The following is a 13,478-nucleotide window of genomic DNA, read 5'->3' as shown; positions in this document are numbered from 1 at the left end:
TAGCTGCACAAGTTGCTTAAGTGTATTATACTCCTTTTCCATCAAAAAAAAAGAAGAAAAGATTGATGGACTGTATGCAAAATTAAGTCTCGAGCTGTTCATTACATGCTCAAAGAAGAAGAAGAGCCCTAATTATCAGAATGCTTTGAAGAGGATGAGATAGTAGGAGTTCATCAATCATTCGATGATGTGGAATTGGATGCTCCAGAAATTCTCCTACGTGAAGATGGCCAACATAAGGAGGTAGATCCAACTGAGATTGTTTTAAAGAACAATCTTCTCCAAGAAGAAGAAGAAGAGGAAGAAGAAGAGAAAGATGTGAAAAAAGAGGAAGAATTGAAAGAAGATTTCGAAGGATACCAAACATCTGAAGAGGCCGATGAGTAGTGCTAAGTATATAATTCTTGAATTATTTTAATTACTTATCTTGCATCATTTTAAATCTTATATTGCCATCCATAATTATATAATTAATTTGATAAATTTATTTATTTTTATTTTTAGAATGCATATATCATGTCTTTCAGAGGTCGGAGCCACGCTAGTCGAGGACAAAGCTCTCAAGAAGAGAGCGATCATGCGACCAACTCACATGATTCTGCACCTCTCTCATCGGACAGTAAGCTCTAACACTTAATTTATATATTTTCATTTATGTTATTTTGTCATTTGTTAACTAATATAACATTCTTTGTATTAGATACTTTGCACTCAGGTTTGAAGGATAGGAGGTTACCAGTGACCCCACAGTTGCATGTAGTAGCAACCACAGACTCTCAGATACGGCACTGTGGTCGAGGATCCACCCGACTCATAGCACCTCTGACTCGATTGGAGGATAGAGAGATCATTCATATCCAGAGCCGCTCGTAAATACTACATGCTTAATTAATATGTTTAAAATTTAGTAATTTTAGAGTTAACATTTATTTTTCGAGATCAATTTTACAGCACATTCGGAGAGCCTTCTACATCTCGTGTCGTTATCAGGATCATACATCGATTGATGCCGAGATTGATGAATAAGTTCTCGAGTTGGCCATCGGGAGCTCGTGATGCAGTCTGGGAGATGTTTCTGATAAGTCAAAACTAGTTTAATTTTTAATTTCTCGATACATTAGTATTTTAATTATATATTAATATACACTTACTTCTATCTTGCAAGAGTACCATCGATTCGAGACTTCTCAGGATGAGAAGGCTGACCGTCGAACCTTCGAAGAGGTGGTCACACGAAGGTTTCGAGATGGCCTCTACAGCCTCAGGCAGTTCGCTATCCAGCATATTGATTCTCAGTCACTATCAAACTGGAGGTTCTTCATGGATCATTGGATGCAGACAAATATATGGTAGCCCCCTGCGATCAGTGGAGAAATGAGGAATACTCTGATAGATGATAGAGGGCTCGACAAAATTGGATCACCTAGCAGGATCCGATCATACACAGGGCGGCTTGATCGGTACACATGTTGTAGCCGACAGATTGATAAGAAATCTATACCAAAACTCTTTATTAGAACTGTAAAGACTCTTATATGCATGCTTTAATTAATTTAATTTTATTATTTACTTATTATAGACATAGCAGTTGGATCATCCATCAGACAACTACAGTTATGGGAGGCTACACACCAGTCTAAAAAGACTGGTGACTATCTAGATTCTACATTACGTCAGATCGTGGTAAGAACTTCAAATTTTATTTACTAATTAAGTTATTATAGGATCTAATTTTTATATTAGAACTAATGTATGCAGAGTACGATACTGAGAGGTATGGCAATGATCCATCTTCTCAGCCCCCTCTTGACCTTGAGGGATGGCTCAGTGCCACCGGGGGGTGAGTAAGAGCCGGATCATAAGATTCAATCACATCTTCGACTCTCCACCTGCTCGATATCCTTCGACGTCCTCACAGGCCTCAACATCCCAGACTTGGAGTGATGCACACATGGAGGAGGTTGTGCAGAGGCTTCTGAGTCAGTGATCTCAGAGCCTCTTAGATGCCATCCATAATACAGTCATGGAGCTTCTCCAAGATCTGTAGTTGCGCAATCAGTTGGGCTCATCATCCCAGCCATCACGTCAGGTAATTATATTACTAAACTCTTTTACTTGTTTTAAGCTTTCATATTTAGAAGCTTCATATATTTAGGTTTGAGTCTGGAAAGAAGATCTAGAGGCTAAAAATTCAATTTAACTGTCTAATCAATAGGCCGACGATGTCTATAGCTTCGTATCATTGAATAAAATGTGTAAGAATAATCTGTTCGAAAATCAAAAAAATATATCAAAAAATACGTCTCTGTATCAAAACTTACTAATATTATTTTATTTTTTTCGTTACAGGATGATAGGACATCTAGCTCTCATCCACCAGCTATTGGAGAGGAGCAGGAGGAGGAGGAGGCGGATGATGATAAGGATCGAATTTGAGTTTTTTTTTTTTATGTATTGTATTTTTTTTTATACCAATTGTAAAAAAAATTATATAAATTATATTTTTAATATAATATAATTAATTTTTAATTTTTATTATCATATTATCTTTGGGTTTTAATTATAATAGGTATTAAGAACCATAATTTATTATGATTAATTAAATAAAATTTTAAAAAATATTTTTATTATTTTTTTTAAAAAATAAAATTTATTATTAGCGATGGTATTAGTGAGAAAAAATATCGTCGCTAATACGATGTTAGCACTGATACCATTTATTTAATTTTAAAATTTAAAAAAATTAGAGAGGCATTAGCCATGATATTTTTTTTATCATTAATAAATTTAATTAAAAAATTAAAAAATAATTAACGATGGAGTTCTTGCATCGCTAATGCCGTTACTAATAGTTATATTAGCGACGATGATATTTTCTGTCGCTAATAAGAATATTTAGTGATAAATTTTTTTTAGATTGGCTATTACGACAGAATTAGTGATGATGAAGTTATTAGCGATGGTTGTTAGACTATTAGCGACAGCAAATAGCCATGGCTAATAGTCCGCCGTCGCTAATAGATCAAATTCTTGTTGTAATGTAATTGGTAGCAGAGGTGGTTTGGTTTTGTGATTCAAAGCCAGACTCTAGGCTTATTGTTGCCAGCTGAATCTATCTTGTTGAGCCCATTGTTCCTTGTGCAGAACTGCATGCAACTTAGGACGGCATCTGGCATGTGTGACTAGTGCTCAAGGTTGATAAGCTAGTTATTAATGAGGACTCCGCCATGAAGGTAGGATGGAACAAAAATCATATGGAGCGGGCACAATAAAAGATCATATGGGGCAGGCTTCACAATGTGTCACGTGTTCCTTAATACTAATCTTAAAGTATCAATTTAGAAATCAAAGACTTTTTCTACTAACAGAGTTATTAGTCTTGTGATTAAAATATTCTCTTTCTTTCTTATTTTCAGCACGTAATAATATATACTATATGACCATATGATACACACTAAATATAATCAAGTGATACATACTCTAAACTTTTTTGATACACACCTAGCAATGATCTAATATACACCTACAGTTAAATTGATACATAGTTTACTAAACTTAGTATTTACTAGTACACAGTATATGACTAGATGATATACATCTAGCAAAATATTCTTCCAACATCTTAATACACACCTCTAGATAAATCGATAAATAGTTTTCAAAATATAACATTTATCAGTGTACAAAATATAAGTAAATGATACACACTAGATAGTTTATTGATATATACTATAAGCTTTTTTAATACACACCCAGCAATGACCCAATACACACTTCGATGCCCTTACTTCTCTTCCAAATCCCTCTTCTTTTCTAAGATCTTTGCATCTAAAAATTTACAAAAATTATGTATCAATTTATCTATAAAGTATGTATCAGATTGTTACTAGGTGTATATCAAAAAATCTTTCAGTATATACCAATAAGCCATCTAGTATGTATCATTTACTAATGTATTGTGTATTGATAAATGCTATATTTTAAAAATTATGTATCATTTTATTTAGAGGTGTGTATTAGGATATTGGATGAATATTTTGCTGGGTGTGTCTCAATTAGTTGTATACTCTGTATTGGTGAAACTAAATTCGATAAGCTATATATCAATTTAGCTATAGATGTGTATTAGATCGTTACTGGATATGTATCAAAAAAGCTGATAGTATGTATTATTTTATTATATATTTAATGTATATCATATGGTCATATAGTATATATCTGAAGAAAAAATGGATAGTTCAAAGTATGTATTTTTAAAATTTTATAGTGAAATAATAAAAAATTAAATATTTTAATCTTCTAAATATACCTTAGATTAGATATAAACTATCATTAAGGATCTATGACATAAAAAATTTATATATAAAATCTGATAAAAAATAAAAAACTACATCGATCATATCGATGCCTTGAATCTGATCTAACTTTTAGATTATGTCGGTAGAGTTCAGAACTCATCATCTTTTCACGGATCGATGATCTTCACTACTGATAAGTATGGTACAAAGCTCTCACTGATATCGAGTAGCTACACAGATCGTTCGACCTCTATAGATAATCCACTCGAAGCTCTGATCGAATCTTCCTTCACGAGAGTGCTAGCTCGCATCGAAGGCTCTGGATGGCTGATCCAAGCTCCTTTCTTCGAATTTTTTAGACTCCTTCAGATCAAAAGATAAAACTTTATGAGAAGGTGGTGGTGTGAAAGATTAGATAAGACTTACTTTTGTATTTTTTTTCTGACAAAATCTAGAGATGAAACCCTAGAACCCACAGCTCACGCCTGAGAGCAAGAATACTTCCTCTGTTTCTTACGCATGGAAGCCCAACCCACTCTCAACTTTTTACGTCCCCTCTCTCAAATTTCTCACTCCAAAAATCACTCCTAATCTCATACAAAACTGATCTCCTTTTAAGGTTGGCATCCTGTAGAAGATAATGATAAGAATAAGGTAGTTTCGGTTCAAATTCAAGTATTGGTTGATCCTTATCACCAATTCAAATCAAATTTGAATTAAATTTTAAACCAAACTTTATCCTTATCTTATAAACTTAGAGAGGGGTTGACCAACATCAGAATAGTATAAAAAATCTCATACAAAAATACTTTATGCGTGAAAAAATATGGTGGCGTGAAAAGGAGAGTCTAACTCAATTTAGACTTTAGATTTTTATTCAAATTCAAATCAATTTGAATTTAAATTTAAACCAACCAATTTCTAATTCAAAAGAACTCAGATGAAGACATAGGAAAGGCTTCTAAGCATAAAAAAAATCACATAAAATATTTTTCATGTGAAGAATAAGGGGGCGCAGATAAAGGAGGTGCAAGGAATTCAAATTTAAATTATTTTTCTCATCCAATTAGATTCTTAATCCAACCAAATTAGGTTAAACCCAATTAGATCATTAAATCCAATCTAATTAGATAGTAAATAGATTTGATCAAATTTTAATCAAATCAAAAATTAATCGAGCTCAAGTCCTGATCATATTAGGAATTGAACACTCTTAGCGATTAGGTCATCTCATAACCTAATCGGATCAAAACAAATTGAATCCAATTCAATTAGATTCGATCCAAACCTCAATGTTCAATCAAATTGAATTAATTAGCAATCTAATTGCTAATCAATCTTTTCATAATTCACCAACAATTAGCAAATTAATTTATTATAACTTTTGCATAGGGTTAATCATCAATCGAATTGACTGTTTTATCCTAGAACGATTCTTAATCATTGATCAGCCATATGATCAGTTAAAAATTTTTTTTGATTGTGACCCCATAGATTCGAACCTAAGTAGGTAGTATGGAAATAACTTTTCTATACCAATTAAAATGACTATCTAACAATGATAGTCGACGTCTGGATAGGTCGAAAGCTTGCAAAGCATCATTCAAGAACCTATTGGTATATAGTTACCGTATAATTCATTTCTTTGACCCAAATGTTCGAGGTGACCTAGAATTTAACTACCAACCCTGATATGATCATCCATATTATATTTTAATTTTTAAAATTTATCACATGGATTATCCCGATCAAGATTTTATTGAATTGAAATACACTAATACATTAACTCCTACTTATTCGGAGAGGTCAATTTCATCTTGACTCACATACCGACTTCACAAGTACTTGACTATATCCAAAAATCTTTCATCACTGAATTAGAAATATAGATAGTCCGACATCAAAGCATAGTAAGTTACTTGCAAGTCACCGTGGTGATCTCAGGTTGGAGAGATACTTATACCAATATCCTTCGTGAGCTACTCTTGACAGTAGAGTACTTAGTAATTGATCACTTTCAGTGAGATGTACTCCTACGTCTCACTTGCATGCCATGACAGTGTCTCCACACTCTTTGGTTAAGAGGACAGCCAACGTATATGGTACACAATGATCTATACTTGATATAACTATTGTCCTAATAATAGTATATCATTTGGTCATGAACTTAAGGTTTATGGATTAAATGATATATCCTCCTATATCGAATCAAATAGTCCTAAGAACTTCATTATATAACAGGAGTTCAAAATGAGATGTGCACAGTGATGAAAAAATCAAATAATATTTATTAATTTAATAATTTATATATAATTACAATGATAAGCACAATCGTTAACAGACTGACGATTGATTTTGGAACATAATTTTTAATAACTCCCACTTAGACTAAAGCCAATCGGTACAGTATCGTATATCCATCTTTGATTTGTAGTCTTCAAACTTCATGATACCAAGGGCTTCAGTAAATGGGTTGATCAGATTTTTTTCTGTCGATCTTCTGAAGCTCGACGTCACCTCGATCTACGATCTCTCAGACCAGATGGTAGCGGCACAGAATGTGCTTGGTCTGCTGATGTGACTTCAGTTCCTTCACTTGAGCAATGGCACCAGTACTGTCGCAGTATAACAAGATGGGGCCATCAAGGGAGGGTGTCACTCTGACCTCGTTGATGAACTTTCATAGCCACACAGCTTTCTTCGCAGTATCGGATGTCGCGATATATTCCACCTCACAAGTAGAGTCGACCACAATGTACTGCTTGAAATTTTTTCAGCAGATTGCTCCACTATTCAGGGTATAAATATATTCCAACATGCTCTTCCTATCGTCATGATCCAACTGAAAATTAGAGTCTGTAAACTATACAAGTTTTAAGTCAGATTCTCCATAGATAAGTCACTGATCCTTAGTATTTCTCAAATACTTAAGGATGGTCTTTACAACCTTCCAGTGATTCTCATCTAGATCGAACTGGTATATGCTCACTACTCCTAATGAGTATGCCATGTCTGATTGCGTACATGCCATGACGTACATAATAGATTTCACTGCCGAAGCATATAAAATTCTACTCATATGCTCTCTCTCTTGAGGAGTTGTCGGATAATCACTCTTCGAGAGAAAATTTTTTTGACCTATCGGAAGATAGCATTTCTTGAAATTCTCCATACTGAACTTTTTTAGCACAATATCAATGTACGTTGACTAGGATAATTTAAGCAACCTTTTAGATCTATCTCTATAGATCTTCATCCCAAAGATGAAGGATGCTTCTTTCAAGTCTTTCATAGAGAACTGTGATGACAACTAAACTTTTATTCTTTGTAATGTAGGGATGTCATTTTCGATTAAGAGAATGTCATCGACATACAAAATAAGAAATACTACCATAAAGTTATTAACCATTTGTATATACAGGGTTCCTCTCCATTCTTAATGAAGCCATGTGTTCTCCATTCTTAATGAAGCCATATGTTCTGATCACTTTACAAAATGCATGTTCCAACTTCGAGATGCCTGCTTAAGTCCATAGATGGACCTTTAAAACTTGCATACCTTAGACTCATCTGTGGATATGAAACCTTCAGGTTGTATCATATACACCTTTTCTTCTAGCTCTCCATTTAGGAAGATTATTTTCACATCCATTTGTTAGATTTCATAGTCCAGATGTGCTGTTATCGCAAGCATAATCTAAATAAACTTGAGCATTGCCATAAGAAAAAATATCTCGTCATAATCAATACCATAACGCTAGTGGTAATCCTTGACAACCAGACGGGTTTTATAAGTTTCCACATTTTCGTCTATGCCTCTCTTTTTTTTGAAGATCTACTTACACCCTATAGATTTTATCCCTTTAGATGGACCATTGTCCATATATTGTTAATTTTTATGGACTCTATTTTAGATTTCATGACTTTCAGCCACTTATCGGAGTCAGACCTCTGTATCACATTCATATAGGTGATCGGATCCTCGTTATTCTCATCGAGTTCAACTAGATCCCTATTCCAGATTAAGAAATCGTAGTATCTATCCGATTGACGTGGTACTCTATCGGATCTCCTTAAAGATGTTTCTACAATAGATTCTGAATTTGATCTAATCAAGTCCGACTCTATGGATTTATTAGATTGTGTCGGTTCTTCTACCGATCAAACTTCATCAAGTTCAATTTTTGAGGCATTAGTTCCTTCACCAAGGAACTCTTTTTCTAAAAAGACTGTCCTATTACTGACGAACACCTTCTGTTCATTAGCAAGGTAGAAGTCATATCTCTTGATCTCTTTTGGATATCTTACAAATAGATATTTGTCAGACCTAGGTCCAAACTTGTCAATTTTCAAACATTCGACATAAGTCAGACATCTCAAAACCCTAAAGTGAGAGAATGCTGGCTTACGTCCTGTCCACATCTCATGTGATGTTTTACTTACAGACTTACTCAAAACTTTATTTAAAATATAACAAGCTGACTCGAGTGCGTATCCTCAAAAAAAAATCGACAGACTTGCAAAGTCCATCATAGACTGAACCATATCTAACAGGGTTCGATTCTTCCTTTTTGATACATCATTATGCTGTGGTGTTCCAGGAGGGGTCCATTATGAGACAATTCTATTATCTTCTAAGTATGTCAGAAACTCACTAGAGAGGTATTCTCCTCCTCGGTCGGACCAAAGAGTTTTAATACTCTTTTCAGTTTATTTCTCTGCTTCGTTATAAAATCATTTGAATATTTCAAATGATTCTGACTTATGTGTTATTAAGTAGACGTGCCCATACCTCGATAAGTTATCTATAAATGTAATAAAATAATAGTATCCATCTCTGACGCTAGTGTTCATTGATCCACATATATCAGAATGTATCAAACCTAAAACTTCACTGGCTCGCTCATCTTTTTCAGTAAAAGATAATTTGGTTATTTTTCTAAGAAGACAGGACTCATAGGTTGGGAGTGATTCATAATCATTGACTTCGATGATTCTCTCTTGTGTCAATCTGTTTATTCTGTTCTTGTTAACATGACCTAATCTACAATGCCAAAGGTAGATATCGGAGACATCACTAATTTTAGAATATTTGTTGGATGTGTACATTACACTAACAGATTGTGATAATATGTAAATACCATTGTTCAGCTGTCCATCCATCACATTAACACCATTCATAATGATATTAAAATTATTTTTTTTTATTGAAATTTTATAACCATACATGGCCAAAAGGCCGACAGAAATAATATTCAATAAAAAAGAAAGACAAAAGTGACATTTACTTAGAACAATTATATTATACTTGAATACAAACTTAATAGTCCCTAACGTTAGAATTGAAAATGGTCTTCCATCTCCAACATTAAGGAACCTCTCGTCTTCTTCAAATCTCCTACTGACCTGCAGATCCTGCAATGAATTGCAAATATTAAAAGGACTTTCAGTATCTAATACCCAGGTAGTAGAATTATAAATTGAGAAATTACAAGGTGTTATCATATAATTACCTTGTCCAGCAATAACTTGCTTCTTTCTTGACCTGTTCGGATCTAGGAAGGCAATGTATTGAGGACAATTCCTTTCTCAGTGCCTCTACTTCTTGCAGTAAAAGTATTCCATCTGACTCTGATCGGACTTGAGTTTCTTGGTCTGACTGGGCTTGGGTGCCTCAGCACTTTGCACCATTTTCTTATTCTTCTTCTTCTTCTTTCTTTTCTTAAAGGATCAACGTCCAGAAAAAGACCCTCCCATAACATTCACCGACTCTTTTTGGAGCTGGTGATTCTTCTCAAAGTTTTGCAGCAACCCCAGCAAACTGTAGTAGTTAACTGCAGGCTTTATCATTTGAAAATAAGTAAGAAAAGAGAGGTAGGATTTGGGCAGAGAGTTCAGAATAGCATTTTTCTCCAACTGCTCATGCAGGAGAAAGTCGAGCTTGCTTAAGCGCTCAATCATCTCGATCATGTACAATACATGATCAGTGACTCATGCTTCTTCCCTCATTCGAGCGTTGAAGATGGCACAACTAGTCTTGTACCTCTCAACCTCATCGAGTGTGCCAAAAGATTTGTTCAATATTTGCAACATGTCCTGTGGTTGAGAATTCTCGAAACGACGGCTAAACTCATCATTCATCGTCGCTAGCATAATACAACGAACCGTAGTCCGATCATTGAGCCACTTCTGATAAGTATCTCTGATCGAGCTATGTGCATTTGGAGCTGGCTCTTTGGATGCCGGATCAATTAATACATACAAGATCTATTCGTGCTCCAGGATAATTTTGAGCTTTCGATACCAGCTATCGAAATTTGGTCCCATCAATTTATCACTTTCTAATAGTGATCGAAGCGACAAGGTGGTGGCCATAATTGCAAAAAAAAAATTAGAACCTAATTAGTATATGAATTGATTAAGCCTAAAGATATAGATTTTAGTCTAAAGATTCTTCCATTATTTTATTCGAATAGATAGTCTCTACCTTCAATTCGAAGAATTACACTAATTCTTTGTAGATACTAGAATCCACATGGACTGCACATGGATCCGAGTGTGGCTCGACCAACCCTTGTGTATCCATGGATAGATTCCTAACCAATTATTTTATCAAATAATTTTTAGTATTCAATTTTGCCCCAGACACCTCTTCAGCAGGCGTGTGGCGCCTCCACTGAAAGTTCTGGTTAGGTCCAATCGTTAACATATCAAAATTTAGTGTATCTAATAAATGAGTGATCAGGTCCGAATGTGGCTCGACCAATCTGACCATCATCAAAAAGACATAACTAAAATAACATATTATGAATGATAATTTCGACAGCCAGATGAGCACTAGACGTGTGGCGCCTCCAATGATCATCTAAATCATTGGACTCATTATCATCCAATTTAATGGAAGGCTATGATCTAATTATCACCATAACTATTTTATTTTTAAGAACCTAATAATTTTAGAGGATTTAATTAGTTTAATTGAGAGATAAGAAAAGACTTGACCAGTTAATATTAATCCTTCCACTGACTTCATCAAGTTAGATTAAAAAAGATTAGGTAAAAGCTGATCCAGCCAACCAGTCATAAATCTTCCCACTGACTTCACCAAATCATAAAGAGAACTCAAGACAAATCGAACTAGGGGCACTTAAATCAGTCACACTAATTTTCTAGTTAGCATGGGTCAACTCCAATCATTAAGCGATCTAATCAAAATATGATTCACTATATTGGTCAGATAAGTGAGATCGATGGGAGGGATATGCCATTAACTCGATATAGACTCAATTTATGCGAGTAGCTCTCAATTAATGACCACCGATCAAAGTTGCCATACTTACCTTAGACACCAACTGGTTAGTCATTTTCAATTTGATCAACTTATAGACTTGGATTCGACCACGGAGCCACGATCAAAGTCCATATTGGTCTAATTAAAGATATGAACTTGACCAACTACATCTATTAAAATTGATCGAGAGAAAAAATTGATCCAATCAGAATTAACTTTTAATTAGATTTGATCAATTACTAGCATGGTTCATTATCAATGATTTCTAACCCTAGGTCTAACCCAGTTAAATGGACTTGACTCGAGCTAACCTATTAACCATGAGTTATGAAATTAATGCTTTAGATCTTTAATTCTTAAATCTAGATCGCTTAATTTTTAATTAAGTTTTGGGCTGATATGGGTTCGGATTCGGTGTTTGAAAACAGTTTTCAATTTTATAAAATATTTTTATAATTAGTCATCTAATGATTAAGACTCTAATTTTAGATCTAATATACATTATTTCAGATCTAAAATAAAATTTTAAAATTTTTTTCATTATTTATCATCATGGAAAAGACCACGCAGCACCCCTACATGCTATAGGAGATCCCATCGAATGGATAAATAAGATAGTGAAATCTTGATTTCTCCTATGATCGAACGACTATGAGGATCTATCCAATCAGATTACTATACTACTTAGATTCAAAATTAATTATTTAGATCTAATCTAAATAATTAAAATTAGATTATATACAAAAAATTCATGTCATAAGAAACCTTGCTCTGATATCATCTGAAGAAAAAATGGATAGTTTAAAGCATGTATTTTTAAAATTTTACAGTAAAATAATAAAAAATTAAATATTTTAATATTCTATATATACCTTAGATCAGATCTAAACTACTATTAACGATCTATAATATAAAAAATTTATATATAAAATATGATAAAATATAGAAAATTGCATCGATCACATCGATGCCTTGAATCTGATCTAACTTTTAGATTATATCGGTAGAGTTCAGAACTCATCACCTTTTCATGAGTTGATGATCTCTGCTGCTAGTAAGTATGGTATAAAACTCTCACTGATATCGAGCAGCCATACAGATCGTTCGGTCTCTGCAGATCATCCACTCAAAGCTCTGATCGGATCTTCCTTCATGGGAGTGCTAGCTCGCGTCAAAAGCTCTGGATGGCTAATCCAAACTCCTTTCTTCGGATCTCCCGAACTCCTTCAAATCAAAAGATGAAGCTTTACAAAGAGGTGGTAGTGTAGAAGATTGGACAAGATTCACTCTTATATTTTTTTTCTCACAAAACTTAGAGATGAAATCCTAGAACCCACAGCTCACGCTCGAGAGGAAGAACACTTCCTCTGTTTTTCACGCACGGAAGCCCAACCCACTCTCAACTGTTTACATCTCCTCTCTCAAGTTTCTCACACTAAAAATCACTCCTAATCTCTCACAAAACTGATCCCTTTTCAAGGTTGGCATCCCATGGAAGATAATAATAAGAATAAGGTAGTTTCGGTTCAAATTCAAGTATTGGTTGATCCTTATCACTAATTCAAATCAAATTTGAATTAAATTTTGAATCAAACTTTATCCTTATCTTATAAACTCAAAGATGGGTTGACCAACATCAGAATAGTATAAAAAATCTCATACAAAAATATTTTATGTATGAAGAAATATGGTGGCGTGAAGAGGAGAGTCCAACTCAATTTGGACTCTAGGTTTTCATTCAAATTCAAACCAATTTGAACTTAAATTTAAACCAACCAATTTTTAATTTAAAAAGACTCAGATGAAGATGTGGAAAAGGCTTCTGAGCATAAAAAAAAAAATCATATAAAATATTTCTCATGTGAAGAATAAGAGGGTGTAGATAAAGG

The sequence above is a fragment of the Elaeis guineensis genome, chromosome 13, assembly GCF_000442705.2.
Source record: "Elaeis guineensis isolate ETL-2024a chromosome 13, EG11, whole genome shotgun sequence".
Taxonomy (NCBI): domain Eukaryota; kingdom Viridiplantae; phylum Streptophyta; class Magnoliopsida; order Arecales; family Arecaceae; genus Elaeis; species Elaeis guineensis.
This window is presented reverse-complemented; position numbering follows the sequence as displayed.